Consider the following 23,086-nt stretch of genomic DNA (forward strand, 5'->3'; position numbering starts at 1 on the left):
CTACTGAATTCTGAGATTATCAAAGGCAGGCACTGGCTCTGAGTTCTCAGTTTCTCACAATATGCCAATTAGCAAACACAAAATATAAATTCTTCTGCAACCCAAGACAGATTCAGATTTTAACATCTCTGTCTTCAGCCAGTTGTAAAGCAGCAATCTTTCCTTCAAAACTTTTCTAACCTACCCAGGCAAAGGCTCCCCATACCTGTGAAGGGTCTGGGAAATGGGAAGTGGTCCAGACTTCATCATCTGCCAAGGGTCCCCAACTTTCCTGAGGAGAAAGTGCAGTGGAACAACAGAACTCCAGCTCTGAGCCTGCTGCTGACACCCTTGTGACTCTGGCTGGGCCACTCTGCCTCTCTGAGCTTCAGCTTCTCCATTTGGGAAACAGAAAAACTAGGCCAGAAAATGGAAGTTCCCTCCCATTCTTTGATCTCTATATCCAAATTTTAATCCACAGCCAAATGTCATTTTGATTTGACTATATTCAAAAACAACTCAAAATGAATTCTCATATTAAGGAGATACTCCGACCGCTTTCCACAATGCATAAATAGAAAGCAATGCCTTTGAGTGCCTGGGTGGCTCCGTCAGTTAAGCAACTGACTTCAGCTCAGGTCATGATCTCATGGTTAGTGAGTTCGAGTCCCACATTGGGTGAGCTCAAGCCCCGCTTCAGAGGAGCTCATTCCTCACATCGGGTGAACATGAGCCCTGCATAAGGTGAGCCCCGCTTCTCTCTCTCTCTCTCTCTCTCTCTACTTCTTGTGGGATTCTCTCTCTCTCCCTCTCTCTCTCCACTCACTTGTGTCCTCTCTCAAAAGAAAGAAAGGAAAAAAAAAGAAAGACCAATGCCATTGCTACTTGCAATTATAAAAGGATAAAGGCACTTTCAAAAACCCCAATGTGAGCTTCTGGGACCACTGAGAGGGAAAACCTATTAGCCTGATGACATAATCACATAGAACTTATGGCTTGAAAGCTCTTCTTGAAAATAACAAGCAATAAACTGGACCTATTCCTAACTGGTTTGTGCCGATCAGCCCCAGATCACACATGTGAGTATGTGTGCACCTGTGTGTTTGTGCATGCCCATGGTAGACTGCAGATTTTTTTAGAAATTTAAACAATAAATAAGAAAGTACTATGAAGGGACGTCTGGGTGGCTCAGTCGGTTAAGTTTCCGACTTTGGTTCAGGTCATGATCTCACAGTTCGTGGGTTTGAGCCCCATGTTGGTCTCTGTGCTGATACCTCAGAGCCTGGAGCACACTTTGGATTCTTTGTCTCCCCCTCTCTCTCTGACCCCCCCCCCACTCATGCACTGTCACTCTTGTTCTCTCTCTCTCAAAAATACATAACATTTAAAAAAAATTTTAATACAAATTTTTAAAAAATAAAGTACTATGAATACCTAAGAAAGAAAAAAGACAACATCCATCATAGTAGTTGTCTCAAAACAATGCTAGATAACTTATCAAAGATACCAAGTGATTAATAATCTTATTTTGGGCCCTGTATGCTTGCTATTAAGTCAATGATGCAAGTCAATTTTTGAAGTAGACTGCACAAATAAGTTCAAGAAGATTGTAACGGATCACCACATGGCCTTCAAGTGATAGTGGCTTGATATCGAAAATTCTTATTTTTACCAGTAGTATGTATATGTGTAAAATGCAACTACTTCTTGACTGGCTTTCTCTTCATCCAAACATCATTGTAACCTATGTTTTTATCCTTTAAAGTTTTTTAAGATTCTTTAATTTCATAAAATTAATTTCAGCAGGTGTATCTGTTCAGAAGCCTGATACATGCAAAATACAAACTATAGATAATAAATGTCTGCATTCATTTTTAAAAGGTTTTTTAATCTTTGTAGCATGACCCTTCTTAATGGCCCAACAGTGCCAAAACTCTCATCAAACTTTCAGGCACTATATTTGGTATACCAGACTCTGATGGCGGGCGGGGGACAAATGATCCAGGAAGCTGAGGTCTGTCGTAGGTAATGACCAGGCTGTTATTCTGAATGATAATGCCAAGCTTGCACTGAACACTTTGCCTAATTAGACTTCACACAAGGGGAAAAATGCTTTAATATTTAACAAGTATAATGGTGTAATCAATGTACACAAATCAGACCTGATAAGGGATATTGCTTATTAAAGAGAGAGACAGATGGCTCCGGGAAAGGTATAATCATTAAATGTAAAATCTCACAGGCTCCAACTGTGAACACCAGCCACGTACTTTCAAATTACCATTCCAACTCCAGACACGATGCATTCATTATTTAGTTATGTCCTCTTGCTTATAGATACACCCACACCATAGATTTAATAAAATAACTAGGTTTAAAACTCATCTTTGCTGTTTCTCAAAGCTATCTTTTTTTAACTACTTTTGCTGCTGTCAAAAATCCCACTGAGTCAAGATGTCCAACATCTCTGTTATAACCTTTTCAGTGAGATAATTAGTCCTCCTTTTTATTACCTTCAAGAACACTTAATACGTTGGAAGCTTTCCTGACTCTATTAAATCCACCTAGCCTGCCACAAGATTATGAATACATAATTTGTTTATATTAAGCTTTTAAGAAAACATGAAGTAAGCAAACAGTACGCAGGAATATAGTTAAAAAACAGGCACACTTATGAACTGCAAATTATAGTAAGAGATGTCTGAGGGTGGGTTATCTGCTTGGTCTCTCCAAGGCCAGCTTTGCATGCAGATACAAAGATCCTAGAAGGCAACATGCCCATTCATGAACCCAGATGCTTGCTAAGACTTTTAAATTGCTACATTTGTTAATTCCATGCATATTTACAGAGAACCTATGTGCCTACACACTGTGCTACACACTCCTTGGAATGTATCGGAAAACTGTGTAAACTATGGTCCCAATGCTCCAAGAGTCTACAGACTTGTCCAAGGAGGGCATAAAAGCAGCTACAGTGCCCACCATCTTGTGGGTACCTAGGGAGGTACTACGACAGCCTTGGGAGAAGGAGCTTTCATGGCAAACACATCTGTGTTCAAATGCTGGTTCTGCCTGTCATAGTCATCTGACCCAGCCAACATATTTCATCTATATAAATAGCTCTTCAAATATTTTTGCATGGGTTTAAAAAAACTCCACAAATAAAGTGCTTCAAATAGTGTTTAGCACATAATAGATTTCTTCCTAAGCTTCTGCATTTCTGAATTCCCAGGATAAAATGGGCCTCATTTTAATCGAAAAACCAATTATTCAACCTTGACTTGGCTGCAATGATACCCATATCCACATCTTACCTCTCCTTGGCACAAATAATCCCATTTTTTAGTTGTGTCCCCAAACAAACTCCTCCAGAACTATTCTTACCGAGTGTTTCCAGAAAGATCATGGATTTGAAGTGCAGAGAACAAAAGATTTCAAATCTTAATCTAGCTAGATGTGTATAGATGAAGCTGGAACATTTAGAACCAATTTGATTCATGAAGCTTTTGATGTTATTTCCATTTGTGATGTTGTAGAGTCAACAGGAAATAAAAAACAATCCCCTTGGACTTGCAGTGGGCACTAAGAGCTTACTAGCCCCAGGGAAGATGTTCCACATGTCATTAAGCCATAGCTTGAGGATATATTCCCTTCTTTGTATTACACTGTCCTGTGAGCTCCTTGAGGTCAGAAACCCATCTTTTCATCTCTATCTCTAGCCCTGAGCACAGTACCAAGCACACAGAAGGAGTTCCATAACCAGATTCTAAATCTGAGAATGGGCAGGTGGTGTATCATTGTAGGGGCACCTAAAATTACCAACCAGATGGCCATGGTACCTAAGATGCTATTATTTCTGCAAAATACTGATATTAAACCAAGCAATTTCAGAGATGACATTATTTCTGGTAATGGATTTTTGTTAACCAATGGTTCCCCCATTACTTCTAACCCCAGCAAGTCATGAACAAGACTATTAAATGAAGTCTTCAAATCCTCCAGGGTCCATGTGTCCCTTTCAAATATACAGTATTGCCATTTCAAAGATTTCTAATTCACCTAGATAAAATAAATTAACCTGGCCAGCTTTATTAAAAGCTTCTCCATTCATTCTCTGACTCTCATTCCTACGTGATTAAGAATAGCAGAAGGGGCACCTGGGTGGCTCAGTCGGTTAAGCGGCCGACTTCGGCTCAGGTCATGATCTCACGGTCCGTCCGTGAGTTCGAGCCCCACGTCAGGCTCTGTGCTGACAGCTCAGAGCCTGGAGCCTGTTTCAGATTCTGTGTCTCCCTCTCTCTGACCCTCCCCCGTTCATGGTCTGTCTCTCTCTGTCGAAAAAAATTAATAAACGTTAAAAAAAAAAGAATAGCAGTAATACCTGTCTATTTCACACTGGCATAACATTTGCCCCAAGAATAAGCAAACAGTCACTTATGGAGACCAGGGAAAGGAATCTAAAGAAGCAGGTGCCTCCCATGCATCTTCACCCTAAGCTGGACCATCTCCACAAGCCGAATAAACAACCCTTCATGCTTTCAGGCAATCAGAAGGTTCTATAAAGGACCAGCACCCACCCACCTGCCCCCACTCCGGTGAAAAGTATAAACACTCACTGGTCACCCTTTGGCCATCAATGAAATTCACCATCTTCAAAGGATGGAAAAGAAAGCACAGTCCAGGCAGTCAGTGAGCAAATAATTTCTACAGTTGGGTTCTGAAGCCACTGTCTTGAGTGGGAGAGAACCTAAAAAGCTTACAGTTCCTGCAACTACTCCTACCTCATTTCCCCCAGAACATGAGCATGAAAATACCTGCCCTGCATAAAGGGTCTAAATAAATATTCTCATGCCCTGTATTATCCACACTAATAATGACCCAGGGATTGGTCCAGACTCATTCTCAGAGGCAGACAAAAAGGTAATTCCAGTGAAATTGGATAAATTTTCTTGTATTCCCAAGGATACGCATAGAAAACATCCTCAGGATTTTTAATTACTTAAGTGGACAATATACACTCTCTTAAAAAAAAAAAAGAAAAGAAAGAAAACACATAAAAAACATTTTGAGACAACTCAAGACCCAAGATGTTGGATCAGCTTACTTGATCCAACAGAATTACTAGTTTCATGTTCAGATTTTGGCTTCAACCACCATTTGGATTGATGAATCCATTCACAGTCCATAAATTTCATTGCTTTGCATTCAAATGGCCCCTGGGCCTCAATGAGTAAATTCCTACTTTAGGGATTAAGAATGTGTTCGTGGCCACAGAGTGAGTCAGTTCTGGAACCCTTCCTCTACTAATCTAGTCTCCTTCTGGAGCAACTTGTCGACACCTCCATCTGGAAGAGAGATACATACACACACACATTCCTCAAATTGAGCTCACTCCAGTTATTCAGGCCCAGAAATCTATGGGCCATGAATTTAGTGAAAAAACAAAAGGAATCTCCCACCAAAGAACATGCTTTCGATTAAAGCCCGAGTGTGCAGGGCATAGGTACATCCAAAGAAACTCCTCCCTCCCTCCCACCCCCCAACAAAACACAAGTCTCCTCCCTTGGTTCCTCATTATGTAACTACAGATAATATTTAAATAAATCTTATGTCTATGCAAACAAGATATCCAAAGGTATCCTGGGTGTTTTGAGTCACATCTATGATGGCCCAAGAAGAAGTACTTATTTCCTATCCATTTGTATACAGAATAGATGGGAAATAAGAAAAGGACAGCTATTCTCTTTTGGACAGCTAATTAAAATAGCCAAGGGACAACGAGAAAGAATGAAATCATGCTATTTGTAGCAACGTGGATGGAACTGGAAAGTATTATGTTAAGTGAAATAAGTCAGTCAGAGAAGGACAGATATATGTTTTCACTCATGTGTGAAACTTGAGAAACTTAACGGAAGACCATGGGGGAAGGGAAGGGGAAAAAAAATAGTTACAGAGAAGGAGGGGGGCAAACCATAAGATACTCCTAAATATAGAGAACAAACTGAGAGTTAATTGGGGGGGGAGAGGGGGAAATGGGTGATGGGCATTGAGGAGGGCACTTGTTGGGATGAGCACTGGGTGTTGCATGTAAGTGATGAACCACGGGAATCTACCCCCAAAACCAAGAGCACACTGTACACACTGTATGTTAGCCAATTTGATAATAAATTATATTTTAAAAAATCACAAAAAAATAATAAAAATAATAATAAAGTAGCCAAGGAACACTAGGAATCCATTATTTCAACATTATTTTAACATTAAGTCTCAGTCACCATCTTGCTCCTCTCAGTCAAAAACTGTAAGTTACATAAGGATATCAAAGGTGGTTTTCTGGGATTAGTGGCCACCCCCAATCATCTTATCACAGTGACATATACACAGTAGGTGTTCAAGACATATTTGATTATAATCATCTAGAACTTAAGACATTAAAACTTTCCAAGAGTAGAATTAGAAATTCAGGGTCCATGGCAAATACAGAATGCTCCTTCTAGCCTTCCAAATGCTCCTTGATCCTTGTTTTCTCTTCTGTGCTTCCTTCCTGTGTGTTCGTGTAGTAATAACAGCTGATGTGTATGATTTATTACCATATGCTAAGCAGTTTACATACGTTATCTAAATCAATCCAATAAGCACACCATCCAGTAAGATAAGAACTATTACCCTCATTTTATAGATGATAAAAGTGGGATCTAAAGAATTAAGTAAGTTGGGGCACCTGGGTGGCTCAGTTAAGCATCTGACTTCGGCTCAGGTCATGATCTGGCAGTTGTGAGTTCAAGCCCCGCATCAGGCTCTGGGCTGACAGCTCAGAGCCTGGAGCCCACTCCAGACTCTGTGTCTCCCCCCGCCCCCTCTCTCTCTAAAAATAAATATTAAAAAAAAAAAAGAATTAAGTAAGTTGCCCAAGATCACATAGTTAAGAGAGAGTGGAGCTGTGAGGCTGGGTGAATGGACTCCAATGGCCAAACCCATTCGTTGAAGTGTTGCTTCCTTATGCAGTTCACTGTTTCCTGCATTTTCTCACTTATTCAAGGGCTCAGTGTACACATTCATTCCCCTAATCTTCCCAAGAACCATATGAACTAACTTGGATTTCATTTCAGGTACTATTCTTCTTCCCACCAAGCTATCCTTCTCTTGTTTTTTTAATACTTTTTTTACATTTATTTATTTTTGAGAGAAACAGAGCACAAGCGGGGGGGGGGGGGCGCAGAGAGAGAATGAGACACAGAATCCAAAGCAGGCTCCAGGCTCTGAGCTGTCAGCACAGAGCCCTACGTGGGGCTCGACTCACAAACCAGGAGATCATGATCTGAGCCAAAGTCGGAAGTTGAACTGACTGCGCCACCCAGGCGCCCCACTTGTTTTTTTTTAAGTTTGCTTGGTCATTTCATTTCAAGACGCTCTATTAATTCTATAAAATGGGCTTTTGAAAGTTACAGTAACTTGCTTTTAACAAACTGTTCCCCAATTCAATACTGTTTCTAAATGTTTTGCATTTTTAAAAAACCCTGAATCAAGCTTCTTTTGCACCTGGGCAGGTTCTGTTTGCTTATTCACAGAAGGACTGGTTTATGCTTATGTGCCAACACATAATAAATAATGAGTCAAGGCCTCCTGCTCCCTGGCTGAGGCAGACATTGCGAACTGTAATGATTTTGTAAAACCCGCATTCCCTCCCTACCGCACACAGCATCTGCCCTGGACACCAAACAAGGTGGCTCATTACCATAAAACCACTAGGAACATCTCTCTAAAAACACTCCCTGATCTTACAACACAGCCCACTCTACAGAAATGCCAACAGGACTCTATCCTGGGCCCCATGGACCTGGCTCCCTGCCTTTCTGTGAAACAGATCTGGGTGTATGTAACCAAATCTCTGACTGGGAACCAAAAGAACAGCTTATTTTCCTGTGGTTCCAGCTACCTCTCAAAGACCTGGAGGAGAACTGGCAACAACTAATAATTTTTACTTAGCTCCTTGCTAAAAGAGGATGCACTGCTTTTGGAAAAACCCTGCAGTAGGAGACCAAGGAGCTAGAGGCATCTAATAGGCAATGCACCAACGTGGGGATGCAGACAGGCTGCAGACCTCTTCCTAGCTCCTCATCAGAGCCCACCCAGCCTAAAGCCACGTGACTCAACCATGTGTCCCTCAAGAATAAACTGCTCATGTTTTTGCCTTGCTCTCTATCTAGATCCCAGACCCTTTCTATGCAGCCCACCTCCAATTTCATTTCTGGTTTGTTCCAGTTTTCCTAAGACCTGAGTTCTCAGCTATTCCTCAAAATAGCCTCACACACACTCCTTGGATCCCAACCGTATTCTAAACCATAGGCCCTTATCCTGGGCTCTGAGCTGCCTTTGCCTCCTGAATTCATACCCTTCTGGCCAGCCTGGGTGGCAATCCAGGGTGACACAAATCCTACACTGGCACCAGCTCACGGATCACCCAACACGAGGTCTGTCCCAGGCCTCAAGAGGGAGAACCAGAAATTGACATTTTAGAAGAATTCATCACAGCCTACCTTGAATGTAGGTATTTTCATCTCTTCCACACGCCCGCTAAGGCAGGAGGCAGTAGGAGAGAGAAGGGAGAGGGCAAAAAGAGACATATATGAAGGAAGGAGGGGAAGAGTGCCGTTATCCGTAGCACCTATTATGTCTGGTGGCTTTGCTCTTTCCCTTTACAGCTCCTTTTATTCTTGCAACAGCCTATAAGATATTATTATTAACCTCACTAGGCACACAAACAAACTAAACCTCAGAGATGTTCAATGATGGGACATTGATGGGAGCCCCAGTCAGTCAGTGGTGGAGCTGGGATTCAAAGCCCGGGATTGCCCAGCTCCCAAGGCTCAAATGCTTTCCCCCCTACTGAGATCTTCCACAACTTGCCATTTCTGTAGTGTCCAGCAGAGTGCCTTCAGCTAAGAGGGGAATAATAAATATGTGTTGGATGAATGCATGAATGGTTGATTCCAGCCTTCACACTTTAATATTCTGCAACCCACACACTTGATTTTATTCATATATTCTGCTTACAAGAAGCCCGCAAAGTGCCTTGATAAGAAGTTAAATGTCGTACAGAAATAAGTTGTACCACATTGTATTGTATTTTGAGCTCCAAGAAAAAGCTACACATAAAAATCTATAAATAAAAAGTGCTGAAGTAGACTTCCTGATAAAAATTCACTTGTCATCTTGCTCTGTCATGCCCAGAAGTAGATATAAGTACAACAATCTAAGGAAAATCAAAGTTTTCATGTTTTGTTAACCCTCAGAACACTAAGATGTTTTCTGGACTGCCAATTCACTGAGTACTCATGCCAGAAAAGACGGCACAGAGGTTTTCTAAGCTTCTACTTAAATTCCAGTTAGTTAACATACAGTGTAATATTAGTTTCGGGTGTACAGTGATTCAACACTCCCTTACATCACCCAGTGCCCATCACAGTGTACTACTTAATCTCCATTGCCTATTCACCCATCTCCGCCCACCCACCTCGCCTCTGTTAACCATCAATTTGTTCTCTATAGTTAATAAACTGTCACTTGGTTTTCCTCTCTTTTTTTTTCCCCTTGCTCATTTGTTTTGTTTCTTAAATGCCACATATGAGTGAAATCAGCTGGTATTTGCCTTTTTCTGATTTATTTCACGTAGCATAATATTCTCTACATCCATCCACGTTGTTGCAAATGGCAAGATTTCATTCTTTCATTCTTTTTTATAGTTGAGTAATATTCCATCATATACATCTTCTTTATCCATTCATCAATCTTGGGGTGTTTCCATACTTTGACTATTGTAGACAATGCTGCTATAAACATTGGGGTACATGTGTCCCTTTGAATGAGTATTTTTGTATCCTTTGGGTAAATAACTAGTAGGGTGATTGCTGGATTGTAGGATACTTCTATTTTTAACTTTTTGAGGAAACTCCCTGTTTCCTGAGTGGCTGCACCAGTTTGCATTCCCACCAACAGTGCAAGAGGGTTCTTCTTTCTCCACATCCTCGAAGATGGCACAGAGGTTATGAGCTCAAGTCCTAGAGTCAGACCTGGCAGATGTGAACTCCCAGCCCAGGCAGAGAACTTACAAACTGACCTAGGTTAAGTAACATACCTCTCCAAACCCTAGTTTCCTCACCTGTAAGATGCAAACACTAATAGTACCTGTTTCCTAAGGTGATTATGCTGATTAAATGAGAGGCTTGTGGCCCACACTTAGCAGAGCAGCTGCTGTGTGGTTCAGTGGCCCTAAGTGGTAGCCATTTTATCCCCTGAGGAGAACTCTAACAGAAGTGCAACAAGAAACCCGACATGAATCACTTACCTCTCCAAATGTTATAAGCACTAAATTCACCTGAATCGTCTATTCCAGATTACTGTGGAACTACAATGATCATCAAGCAATACCATGGGTAATAATACTAAAATAGTAACAACCACAACCAACAGTGGTATGAACTATGTGCCAGGCACTGGTCTAACCACTTCTCCAGACAAGAGCATCACACACAGTTGTATACACTGTGCCGCACAAGAGAGCCCAGCTGCAAGTGAATGGGGCTGAAGCCCAATCCACTGGCATGGGTCGTCCACCATAAAGAGGTACCTCGCGGGCTAGCAGCAGCTGTGTTTACATGTATTAACTGATACACTAAAGTTAACAAGTTTCTAACAAATGGGAGACAGAAGTAGAAAGTCACTTTGGGGAGTACCCAGGACCTGAAGCTGAAGATCATCATTTCAGTAACTGCCTCAACACAGTAGATGAGTAAACCTCAAAATCACCAGTGAACAACACTTCTTATTCAGCTGCGCAGCCATGGACCACGTGGGAACATGAAAAGAAGGTAGACTCTCTTGTTGGGTATAAATAGACAATTCCTACCTACCTCTTCCCTGCTTCCTGTTTCCCTCTTTCTCCATCAACTCAAATGTCTCTGTGTCTGATAATGAAAGTACCATATCTGACCCCAGGATACCCAAATGTTAGGTTCTGCATTGTCTAAAAACAACAACAAAAATTATCTGTGTGGCAAAGTAATGTTTCACTAAGTAATGGGTTCCAAATACGCCACTGCAAACTCTAGCACACAGTTGCCGTTTCTGTCCCTCCAGGAGGCACCTCCCCAGTGCAGGTTCCTAAAAATACTCCCAGGTATAAAGATGTTCATTTCCTCAAGCATCTGCAATCTTGGTCAGGTCAGGGGCTCTTGCCCAAATGAAAATTCATCCTGGATCTGGCTCTATACCTATCATTGTGGCTTAGACCCAGCTTCAGCTGGGGAAGGAGAGACAGGGGGACGCCACACCTTTACCAGCTGGATGTATGAGGGTAAAAACAATACTCTTGCAGTTCTGGAGAAGCATTAGTTTATGCAAATGAGATCTGTGTAACTTTTTGATGTGCTCAGAATCCTAAAAATAATCCAAACGTGTTTCACTTAAAGAAAAGTGATAATATAAATTATCTATGACCTTTACACAAAAGTTATTCCTAAAAGTTATTCCCTAAAGAGTCCAGATCTAGACCTTGGTGGAAAAACAGTGAAAATCAGATTGCCTTGTTTTAAAATCCCACCATATAAAAATCAGAATTTGATGTCTGGGACACCTGGGTGGCTTAGTCGGTTAAGCATCCAACTTCGGCTCAGGTCATGATCGCTCAGTGCATGAGTTCGAGCCGCACATTGGGCTCTGTGTCGACAGCTCTGGAGCCTGGAGCCTGCTTCGGATTCTGTCTCCCTCTCTCTCTCTGCCCCTCCCCCACTCATGTTCTCTCCATATCTCTCTCTCTCTCTCTCTCTCTCAGAAGTGAATAAGCATTTTTAAAAATAAGAAAAATTTTTTAAAAATAAAGAATTGGATATCTGATAATTTTTTGAACTCAGAGACTTCCTGCTAAGAGAAGAAATCCCTTGGCAAGAGGTTGGGCCTACAATGCAATGCTCTGAACTCTTCTCTAACTGTTGTTAATTTTACTTTACAGACTAACAGTGTTTAGTTTGCCATTGTAATTAAATTTCACAGAAAACCTGGAATATAATATTCTCTTATTCACTTGCAAACAATATGGCAATATTTTCAGTAATAATGTTTGCTTACATACATTGTCAGTATTTTTTCTACCAAATAGCAAATTACACCTGACAAAAACACCAACACACCTTTGAGTTGTTCAACAGTCTCAATGACTAACTTCATTCAGATTAGAATTTTGAAATAAGAGCTCTTTTCAAAACCTCACAGAAGAAAAATGCCTTTCAATAATGTGTCTTGGAATGTAATGAAACATATTTTTTAAAGGTGGAACTTAATGTGGCCTCTTTAAAAATAAAAGAGAGACGAGAAGCTCCTTCTAGCAGGATAACATTTCTGAAGAAAAACTTGTATTATTATTAGTGCTACAAGTACCTGTTTAGGAAATAAAGCAATTTTAAACACATTAAAAGGGGAGCCTGGGTGGCTCAGACAGTTGAGTGTCTGACTTGGACTCAGGTCATGATCTCGCAGTCTGTGAGTTTGAGCCCTGAGTCGGGCTTTGTGCTGACACCTCAGAGCCTGGAGCCTGCTTCAGATTCTGTGTCACCCTCTCTCTCTTCCCCTCCCCTGCTTGTGCCCTGTCTCTCTCTGTCTCAAAAATGAATAAAAACATTTAAAAAGAAATTTAACACATTAAAAGGTAAAAATAAGCTTCATCAAAGACATACCTAAAAAAACTTGAAAATGCTCTAACAAAATCATATATTTATTTAGACAATTTTCTTAAAAGTTTGAATATAAGGATGTACAAAGTAAAAAGCCCAATTCTTAAATCTCCTTTAAACCTTTAAAGTTTTTCTAAAATAGTACCAAATCCATCATTTAAGATAGCTTTCATTTATTTTCAGGACTTTGGTAATGCTTTTCACACAAGGTTGCCCTTTTCTAATAAAGTACTCCAAGTCAAAAACCAAGTTAGTTAAATTCCTTTGCTATCTTAAAGGACAGAATAATGGCAATAAACGCCCACCCAAGGTGATACACTAGGCAGAGGAGGCCCCTAGTGGTGAAGCTGCTGCTTGAACTTGGCTTTATCCATTTTCTAAGACTGCTTCATCATGAGGGCAAAATCAATAGGTAATAAAGTCTACCTGAGCTTTGCTTCTTTAATACCTCTATTAGCCTTAAAATACAGTAGGGCTATCATTTAGAATCCCAAGGTCCTTTCATCAGGAATATACATTAAAAAAAAAAAAGGATGTGACCTGAAGACTAACTTCATTACCTTCAGTGTTCAAATTGACAGATGTTTATTAAGCCCCTATACCCTGCTAGGCACTGAGCCAGGCACGGAGACAGGGTAAACAGGAGAGATGAGCGCCCGCACAGGGCTTCCTCTTCAATGTAATCATGTTACACTGAGGACAGCTAGAATAATATGAAGACTGAGAAGTACAACTCACCATATTATAACCTTACAATGGGTTCTTACCAACAGTAAAAACCTGAAGTACTGCCCACCCCACCCTCAAAGTGTTCTCCTCATTTTCAAACACCCATAAAGGGGAGCATCTGAAGTTGTTCAGCAAAATGAGGTTGAATGCATGAACGAATGGAAAAATAAGATTGCACAGAAAGGTTTTTAAATTAAAAAAAAAAAAAGTTGAAAACATACCAGAGTTGAGGATTCCTGAAAATAAAGGAAGACACAGGAGAGACAACATTTACAAAGTACTTACTGTGCTCCAGGCACAGGGATAAGATCCTAAATGTTATTTCACTCTGCCTAACACCTCCATAAGGTGAGGAATATTGCTGGCATTTTACAAAATAGGAAAGCACGGCTGGGAAAGAGTAAGTGACTTGCCCAAGGTTATACAGTTAATAAATGGGAGAGGCTGTTTGGAGCCCAGGTACCTGGGATACCAAAGCAAATGTTCACTTCACTATAAATTGGTGAATCCCAAAGTTTGAGAGTTTGCTTTGAACTCCATTAATACTGCCTGTAAGCAGACATATGAGATTTGGAACACAAAGATGAACAGAATTAAAGCATTTCAATACTGTATAATTTAGAGAACATATAGTATGGTAATTCAATGCAAAGAAATTATTAAATATTTATTGGGTATGTCCCATCTCTTGCTTTCCAGGAACTGACATTCTCTGGGAACACAACACAGGATCCCATATCGTATTATGCACTATTACACGTATTCGAGTCACTCTTTTATGACTAAGGCTTTATTTTTTTCCTTTATGCTTCTATTTCCAAGTTTGAAAGATTTCCCTCCTTCCCATTAGCAACATGACATCACAGGGTTTATTAATCCTGCACAGGGCTTATTAATCCTCATTGTGCAAGTAACACTACAGTAATTATGGCTTTCTTGTATGAACTATGTTAACAAAATCCAAGGAATCCGGTGGGATTAAGTTTAAAATTCTAGTAAAACGATGTGAAAGAGGAGTTCATTATCTTTATTTTATCTAGACCTCTCTAACGACATTTAAGTAAAAACTAGTCCGAGGCTTTGAAATCAGAATAAAAGTGGAGTTTGCGAAATAAGCACTCCAGTATTCATTAGTGTTTCCCAAGCCTCACTGTTTCGGCATGTACAGTGCTGTGAAAATCTCTTCCTCTCCCATCGCTCTTTCTTCGCTCATCGATGTAAAGATAACTTCAAAATCATTGACGGTAGTGCAAGTGCAGGAAGTGTCGCGGAAACAACAACTTTGCCTTCTCTTTGTACAGCTTTCCTCCTCCTCCCGGACCTTTAAAACTCTCACCTCCCCCCAGACCACGTCCTCGAAAAGCTTCTCTCCCCTGACCGCACGAAACACTTGCTCGGGGCATCCTGCGGATCGCGGTGACCCTCGAACACATTCCCCACCGCCCCGCTCCCAGGCAGCAGACCACGCTGCCCACCGGCCGCCCTCGGCACGCCCCCTCCACCCTCTCCATCACCGCAAAAATAATACACCGACACCAGCAAAGTAGTCACGCGGGCACGTGTGAGGATACTTTTTTAGTAGATGCCCGAGAAAGCAATTAAACAGCTAAAGGCCACAAGAGAGGGTGGCGAAGCCGAAGTGACCGCCCGCGCGCGGCGGCCGCGGACCCTCCCTGGTCGCCAGCTCCGCGTCCTCGCGCGTCCACCTGAAGGCGCCGCGCCCTCCGCGGGGCCGAGCCGCCCCGGCCCCAGCCCCCCGCCGCGGCGCGGAACCCCCTCCCCCGCCGGCACCCGCAGCACCCCCGCAGCCGGGAATGGCTGGAGGCCGGGCGCGGCTCAGTCTCCCCCCCGCAGCACGAGCCACCCGGGGTCGCGGGCTGGGCAGCGCGAGGAAGCCGCGCGGAGCTGCGCGGACCCGCGAGCCGCACCGACGCCCCCGCGCGGCACACCATGCCTGGCGGCCCCGGGAGGGGGACCCGACTCACCCCGAGGCGTCCTCCGGGCTGCCGGGCCGGCCCCTGCTGCTCCTGCCGCCGCCGAACTTTCCCTCCTGCGCGGCTGCCGCGGGCTCGGCTCCACCTCCCGCTCCGGCAGCCGCGGAGCCTCCAGGGACCCGGGGGGCGGGGAGCGGCGGCGGCGGCGGCGGCGGCGGGCGGGCGGGCTGAACCGCGGCCAAGCCCCGGCGCCCCACCACCAGGTGGGAGCCCGGCGGCCGTGAGCCCGCGCTGCAGCGGCAGGGCCCGGGTCGCGCTTGGCTGCGCCCACCCGCTTCCCCAGCCGTCCCTCTGCAGTGCGTCCCTCTGCCCCGTCGGAGCGGGGCGCCCTGGCCGAAGCCTGCCCGGTATCTGCAGGGGGCACGCCCGGAGTCCGGGGGTCCCCTGCAATGACTGGCGCCGAGATGTGGAGAAATGGAGAGAAGCGGCTGGGACACTGCGGCACGGCCGGTACCCCGGAGAGAGGCGGTGGGGTGTGATCCTCTTTCTGGACAGTTTCCCAGGCCCGCTCCCTCCCACACCCAGTGGTCTGCCTTCCCCTCCATGGGCCGACTTACTTACAAAAACTTTGTAAATTGGATTTCGGAGAGTTAATCCTTTGCGGCCCTGGTCACGTGTAACATCTTCATTAAGGAACCTCTATTTACAGCGAAGGTCAGAAACCCTTTGGCTCTGAGACCCCACTCCTGTGGAGAAGTGATGTCTGTAGGGATCCCTGATGGCCACTGAGGAGGCCTAGGAGGGGAGGGTGGAGAAGGATGGAAGTCGGCAAGTGGACTATTGAGTAGTAAAAGCCCCTCACGCGCACACCCGCAAACACTCCCTGGGGCCATGGGTGCCTTTTATTTTTAAGTGCTCCAGCACGACTCTGAGGGAGAGGGACTTTGGGGTATTATGTTCCCCAATTCTCAGTACGATGAAGGAGGTAATCAGCCGAAAGAGGTCACCTCCTCACTTACAGATGCACCTTGTAGAGTCCCCATGGCTGAGGCTTCGAAGAACCAGAGCTAGAAGCTAGTCCTAGTGTGGTACTCCTTTCTACTATCTGACCAGCAGAATGCTCAAAGACTCCATATGGGAGATTTCCAGACACCAGACTTTATGTGGGCACAGGGGAGGAGTCCTGTGGTCAGCAGGCGGTCCTCAAGCAGCTAGCAAGCACGTATGTACCGGCAAGAAGCATCCTTGAAACAAGCCTTGATTCCTACTAGGACTCCCTAACACACCCAGGTTCATCCTTCTTCCAACCCATGCTGCCCTGGGACTTCAGATGGCTCTGTAGCCACCCCACACCCTTTGAGTGAGTTAATCACCCTTGTAACATAAGGCCCCCACAGCAACTCGACTGGGATTTCACGAAGAGGGAAGAAGCAGGTGTTTATCAAATTAATGAAAAACACAATGTCTGTTGTGCTGTTGCCCCTAACATGTGGCAAGGTTACGGAGGTCATAAATAGTTAACTTAGCATCCATATATATGGAGTTACAAGTCATTGGCCAAGCATCCTCCTATATTGTCTCACAGCAACCTGGTGAGACAAATCATATGACGATCCCCTTGTGCAGAAGGGCCCATGGAGGTTGCAGTTTGTATAAAGGTGAGTTGTGTAAAGGTTAGAGCCTGCACAGTCAAGTATTCTGGGTAATCAAGTAACCCCTTCAGAGCCTTTCCAACTGTCATGAAAACATTCCTATACTTTCATGTATTGATAGATGGGTTGTTAAAGCATTGATTTTCTTTCCTCCTTTTCTTCCATCTCTCTGTTCAGTGATGTCTCCAGAATTTCTATATAATAGGGTGAATGGGAGGAATCTGGTTTGGAAGATGGGCCAAGGACCTGAGTAAGGGCTGCTATGCCGGCACACTTGTGGACTCAGATTCTAGGTTCACATGGACTGGCTTGTGGAAAGTGGAAGAGGGAATCCCATCGCTGCAACTGTCTCTATTCTTGTCATCTAGAAGAAAAAGGGAGGTCACTTCAGGATTAATTACGTTTCCTTTAGGGGCCCATAACATACTTGTAAAGGTACCTGAAAAAGTTTTCCCCATATATCAGCACAACAATGTACACATCAATATGTACCAGTATACATTTCTATATCAAAAGTCATAAAGCCAATGCTAGCTAAGGGTTTGGTGCCTGTAGGTACATTTTAACAATAATCAGTACATGAAAAATAAAGTGATTGAAAAAGCGATAAAAATTGGGGCACCTGAGTTACTCAGTCGGTTAAGCATTAGACTCTTGGTTTCAGCTCAGGTCATGATCTCAGGGTAGTGAGATCAAGCCTCCTCGCTGAGCTAGGATCTTGCTTGGGATTCTCCCTCTCCTCCCTCTCTCCCCAGCTCATGATCTCTCTCTCTCTCTCAAAATAAATAAATAAACATAAAAAAAAGAAAAAGCAGTAAAACTACAAAACCAAGAGCATATGTGAGAAAAGACACATTTTTGTATCTAGTACCTCTAGGTACTAGAAAAGTAAATATTATTTCAATTAGGGGTGCCTGGGTGGCTCAGTCGGTTAAGCGTCCGACTTCAGCTCAGGTCATAATCTCTCAGTCTGTGAGTTCAAGCCCCACATCGGGCTCTGTGCTGACAGCTCAAAGCCTGCTTTGGATTCTGTGTCTCCCTCTCTCTGTCCCTCCACCACTCATGCTCTGTCTCTGTCTCAAAAATAAATAAATGTTAAAGAAAATGAAAATATATACATTATTCAATTATTACTTAGTAGATATTATTTGGATTATTATTTTGGGAGACACTATTATGAAGCAGTATCAGTCACCCTTAGTGCTCATCATTAGCAGAAGCAGCACTGTATGAGGGAAAAGGCCAACCAATTTGCCTCTGCAGCTTCCAGCCTGTAATGACACCTAGCAGAATTGACAGTGAAACCGGTTGAAAAATGGGTTCCTTTAGACTTCCAAGACAAAAGGACCAGAATAAGCAGGTTGAACACCAAGCCCAGATGTTAAAAGCCAATTTTTAAGATTTAATTAAAAAAAAAAAAAGGTTTCTACATGGATTTAGGTTTCAGCTGTGGTGTTCTTATGGAAACATTTTTCATAAGCATAATGATTTAGGAATCAGAATATATTATTTGAATTTCCAAGCGTGTTATAAAGGTGCTTCCACCTTCATATTGTGCTAGTAATGTGGTAACAGTACAGAAATACATGGAAAGTTCTGTTAATAAGTAACATGCTGGATTGATTTTATCTACTTGAGGTAAAAACCAGTCCATATAAAAATATATTCTAAAACAATACATAAGGTGTCAGACTGTTACATTTATAAAATGCAAAATATATACACAAGAGTATGTCATTTGTTTAATAATTTATTTTAAATGTATCCTGCATAGATATTAAATTTTAAGTGCAAACATATTTCACAGTTCAAAGTCAGACTTTTCAGCCTCACCAGGATCCTTGAGAAGTTTGACCCAGAGCCATCCAGGAGCTGAAATTGCAGTTGTAAAGCTGATGTTATGCTCAAAGTAAAACTCACTTACTTTATTTGCTAAGAGACACTCTCAGGCAGTCACTCAAGCCGTGTTGACTCCTACTTTAAATAGCTCTAATAATCAGGGTTATCTGGTTTCTTAGATCACAGCAAATGTGCTATGTAGTCTGAGGTAGCTCATTAGATGGAAGAGGTGTGTTGTACGCAAGGGTAAAGACTAGCCAGATGGCACTATTGGGAGTGGTGAGTCATTGAGATGGGATCTAATTATATTCTAGAGTCAACTTCAGAAATCTTGGAAATACGCAATATATTTCCAGATACTTTTTCATTTAAAATGAGTAAAATAAATAATGTGTGACCCAAAAAGGCAAATTTTTTTTCCTAAGGGGAAAAATCCCACGTCTTTAAAACCTCATTCCATAAACACTATTCTTCAAACATAGTGGGGCTCAATTAAAACCTGTTGACTGAATAAGGGATGATTTTCACTTATTTTGCGTATTTTACATTCACATCTTTAGTTATACACATCAAAATCAGTGAGTGAGTTGGTTCATAGTATTTTCAATCTTATGCTCTCCGTTATCCATGCTGTTTCTCTAGGGGTCAGTGCAGAAGCAGATCTAGAAGCTCTGCTCTCCTCATGGTGCCCCTACCAAGCTGTCTTCTCCAAATGGCAGGCTGACCAGGCCAGCTCCCAGGGAAATGCTATGGACAGCAGAACAGGGCTCACATGAGAGTCGTCTACTACACCAGGTGCTTCACAGGTTGACTTTCCATTCTACTGTGCATTCAGTTTTGCCGCTCCCCATCTCTAGAAGAAAACAAAAGGGTTACAGAGGGAACTGTGGAAAAACACAAGTAGGGAAGCACCAGAGACTCAGCCACATCTGTCTACGTCCGCCCGACATAAAATCCAGATATCTAAACGAGATCAGCTCAAAACAGTCTTTTATGTCTACAGTAGTCACACTAGTTCACCCATGTGCAGATCAAGCTCACACAGGCCTTTCTTTTTGAAAATGAGGAATACTCCAACATGTCCCTCAGATGACTCAGATCCCTATGGTTTTCACTACAGTTTCAATTTTGTCACCCTGGTGGATATACTATTTTTAATTATTATTGGATTTCTTTCCAAGCATTATTAGCATTAAAAAAAAAACAGATCCTTTATGGGGTGCCTGGCTGGCTCAGTCAGCAGAGCATGCCACTCTGGATCTCATGGTTGAGTTCGAGCCCCATGTTATATGTAGAGATTACTTTAAAAAAATAAAACCTTGAGGTACCGGGTAGGTCAGTCAGTTAAGCATCAGACTCTTGATTTTGGCTCACATCATGATCCCAGGAATGTGGAATCAAGCCCCGGGTCAGGCTCTGCACTGAGTGGAGAGCCTGCTTAAGATTCTCTCTCTCTCCCCCCCTCTGCCTCTTCTCCACTTGCTCTCTCCCTCTAAAATAAAAACAAATAAATAAAATCTTTTTAAAAATAGATCATTTATCGTTTAAGTCAATATCTGCAAAGTCCTGTCCCACATGCAGGCTTCACTCTGTGCCCTTTCACTGCTACAAATACACATTTTGACAAGATTTCCATTAATAAGAGAATATGTTTCGGGGCACCTGAGTGGCTCAGTCAGTTGAATGTCTGACTTCAGCTCGGGTCATGATCTCATGGTTCATGAGTTGAAGCCCCACGTCAGGTTCTGTGCTGACAACTCAGAGCCTGGAGCTGCTTCAGATTCTGTGTCTCCCTCTCTCTCTACCCCTCCCCCACTCGTGTGCACGCTCTCTCTCTCTCTCTCTCTCTCAAAAATAAATACACATTAAAAAAGTTTTTTTTAATAATAAGTAAGAGAATATGTTCCAACAATACACACTGTTATAACAATCTCTTTTGCCCACACTAGAAATAGGATGTACGAAGATGTACTCGAAGATGTAAGAAGAGCAAAGCTATTGTATAAAATGTTAACACTGTACAGGAATATGGCCTGGTGACAGGAAGGGCAAGGATAGTTAAATCAGTAGGTCCAAACATAAGAAATGCCTAAAGGAGAAACAAGTAGGATACCCACCAAAAAGCGAAAAAGACATAGAAAGGCAAAGATGATGTGGAAAACAAGCTTTACCAACTTCAGAAACAAGGATATTTCCTTTTCTTTTTTCACATGTGTCTAAAACCTATGCACACAAAGGATTCATTTTGTATGACTACAGACGTGCATCTGAGGGAAAGCTTTGCTTTCAACTAGATGATGCCAATATCACTTCCCTTGCTGTATGAGACATATTTGGCTGTATTGTAAACACGACCAGAAAATGGTTTAGTCAAACCATTATTCATCCAATAACAGTAAGTTAGGCAGTTAGGGTGTGCCAGGCACCACAGAAACTACAAAAATGATTAAGTATGGTCCTTAACCTCAAGGAAATCAAAATCGAGTAGGAAAGGCCAGAGTATTACAGGAATTCAAGGAGAGAAAAAGAAAGAGAGATCCCTGAGGTGCCTATGGATGACTTCATGTTAGAAGTAGCTTTTCAGATACATCTTGAAAGATGAGTAGTATTTTGGTGGACAGAGAAATAGGAGAACATCAAGAAGTAATGCCTGACCAGTGAAGCAGAGAGGGGAAAGCAATGTACATGTCCTCAAAATGGTAGTCCGCAATGGCCAGAACAAAGGGGACATTTGAGGAGAAAGGTCAAAGTCCAAAAGTGGCCTGAGTCTAGATTATGAGGGACATTGAATGCCAGATAAGGAATTTATCATATGAATTTTAGTGAAATGGGAATGTGTGTATGTGAACAGACACTGTTAGTTACAGAATCAACAGCCTCTCCTGCTTGCTGGAAGAACTCTAATTACTCAGAGTCCACCTCTGAGAAGTCCTCTGCGAGGCCCTAAAGGGAGGTCAGCATGCCCCCCAGCTCTGGATGAGGGTGTGGGGATGATTATGGTTGGTTTAAGCCAACAGGAAAATTAGTGTGAAAAATGGCTAAGCTTATTATATCTATGGGAGATCCCAGAGGAGAGGTCTGGTTATAAATCAGTAATAGAGATCTAGAACATAGGATAGGCTAAGACCAGAGATAATAGAGGGAATGGGGGGTCTTCCACATTCAAAATATAATCATCTAAGTGAGAATGAAAAGTACAATTGAAAGTACATAAAATGAAAGAAGGTGTTGAGAGCACGATGAGGGAAATGTTAGAATTAATGGGCCAGGAAAGGAGGTCCTGTAAAGGAAACTGGGAAGGTTCTCCTCACAAGAAGGAGAACCATGAGGTGCCCTAGGAGCCAGAGAGCTTCAAGAGGTAGGTGATGGTTATGAGCATAAAGTTCCATAGCCTCTACTAGGTTTGTTAAGTTACTTTAGGGGCTCCTGGGTGGCTCAGTCAGTTAAGCATCCTACTCAGTTTCAGTTCATATAATGATCTCACGATTCTTGGGATGGAACCCCACATCGGGCTCTGTGCTGACAGTGTAGAGCCTGCTTGGGATTCTCTCTCTCCCACCCCTCCCCCTGGCACTCGCTTGTGCTCTCTCTCTCTCTCTCTCTCTCTCAAGATAAATAAATTTTTTTTTAAATAAGTTACTTTAGCTATAGATGAGCCATTATCATCATTTCAAAAACCCAACAGAAAAGGCATATTGGGGTGCCTGGGTGGCTCAGTCGGTTAAGCCTCTGACTTGGCTCAGGTCATGATCTCGCGGTGTATAAGTTCAAGCCCAACATCGGATTCTGTGCTGCCAGGTGAGAGCCTAGAGCCTGTTTCGGATTCTGTGTCTCCGTCTCTCTCTGCCCTTCCCCTGCTCACACTCTGTCTCTCTCTCTCTCAAAAATAAGTAAATGTTAAAAAAAATTTTTTTTAAAAAAGGAAAAGAAAAAGAAAAGGCATATTGAGGGGCACCTAGGTGGCTCAAAACGTTAAGCGTCCAACTTCAGCCCAGGTCATGATCTCATAATCCGTGAGTTCAAGCCTCGCATAGGACTCTCTGCTGTTGGCATAGAGCCAGCTTCAGATCCTCTGTCTCCCTCTCTTTCAGCCCCTCCCCCCACGTTCTCTCTCTTTCTCTCTCAAAAATAAATAAACATTTAAAAGTATTTAAAATATGGCACAAAAACAGACACATAGACCAATGGAATAGAATAGAAACTCCAGAACTAGACCCACAAATGTATG

General features: G+C 42.7%; 1 protein-coding gene across 1 annotated transcript in view; it reads right to left on the reverse strand.

Moving 5' to 3' along the window:
- CSGALNACT1 (chondroitin sulfate N-acetylgalactosaminyltransferase 1) overlaps positions 1-15,523 on the reverse strand; it is a 342,071-nt gene extending 326,548 nt beyond the window's left edge. Inside the window, exon 1 of the mRNA XM_043562633.1 lies at positions 15,419-15,523. The gene's annotated coding sequence lies outside the window, so the exon portion shown is untranslated. The remainder of the gene's footprint in view (positions 1-15,418) is intronic.
- Between the last annotated feature and the right edge of the window lie 7,563 nt (positions 15,524-23,086).

Source organism: Prionailurus bengalensis, chromosome B1 (genome assembly GCF_016509475.1).
Source record: "Prionailurus bengalensis isolate Pbe53 chromosome B1, Fcat_Pben_1.1_paternal_pri, whole genome shotgun sequence".
In the NCBI taxonomy this organism is placed as follows: Eukaryota; Metazoa; Chordata; class Mammalia; order Carnivora; family Felidae; genus Prionailurus; species Prionailurus bengalensis.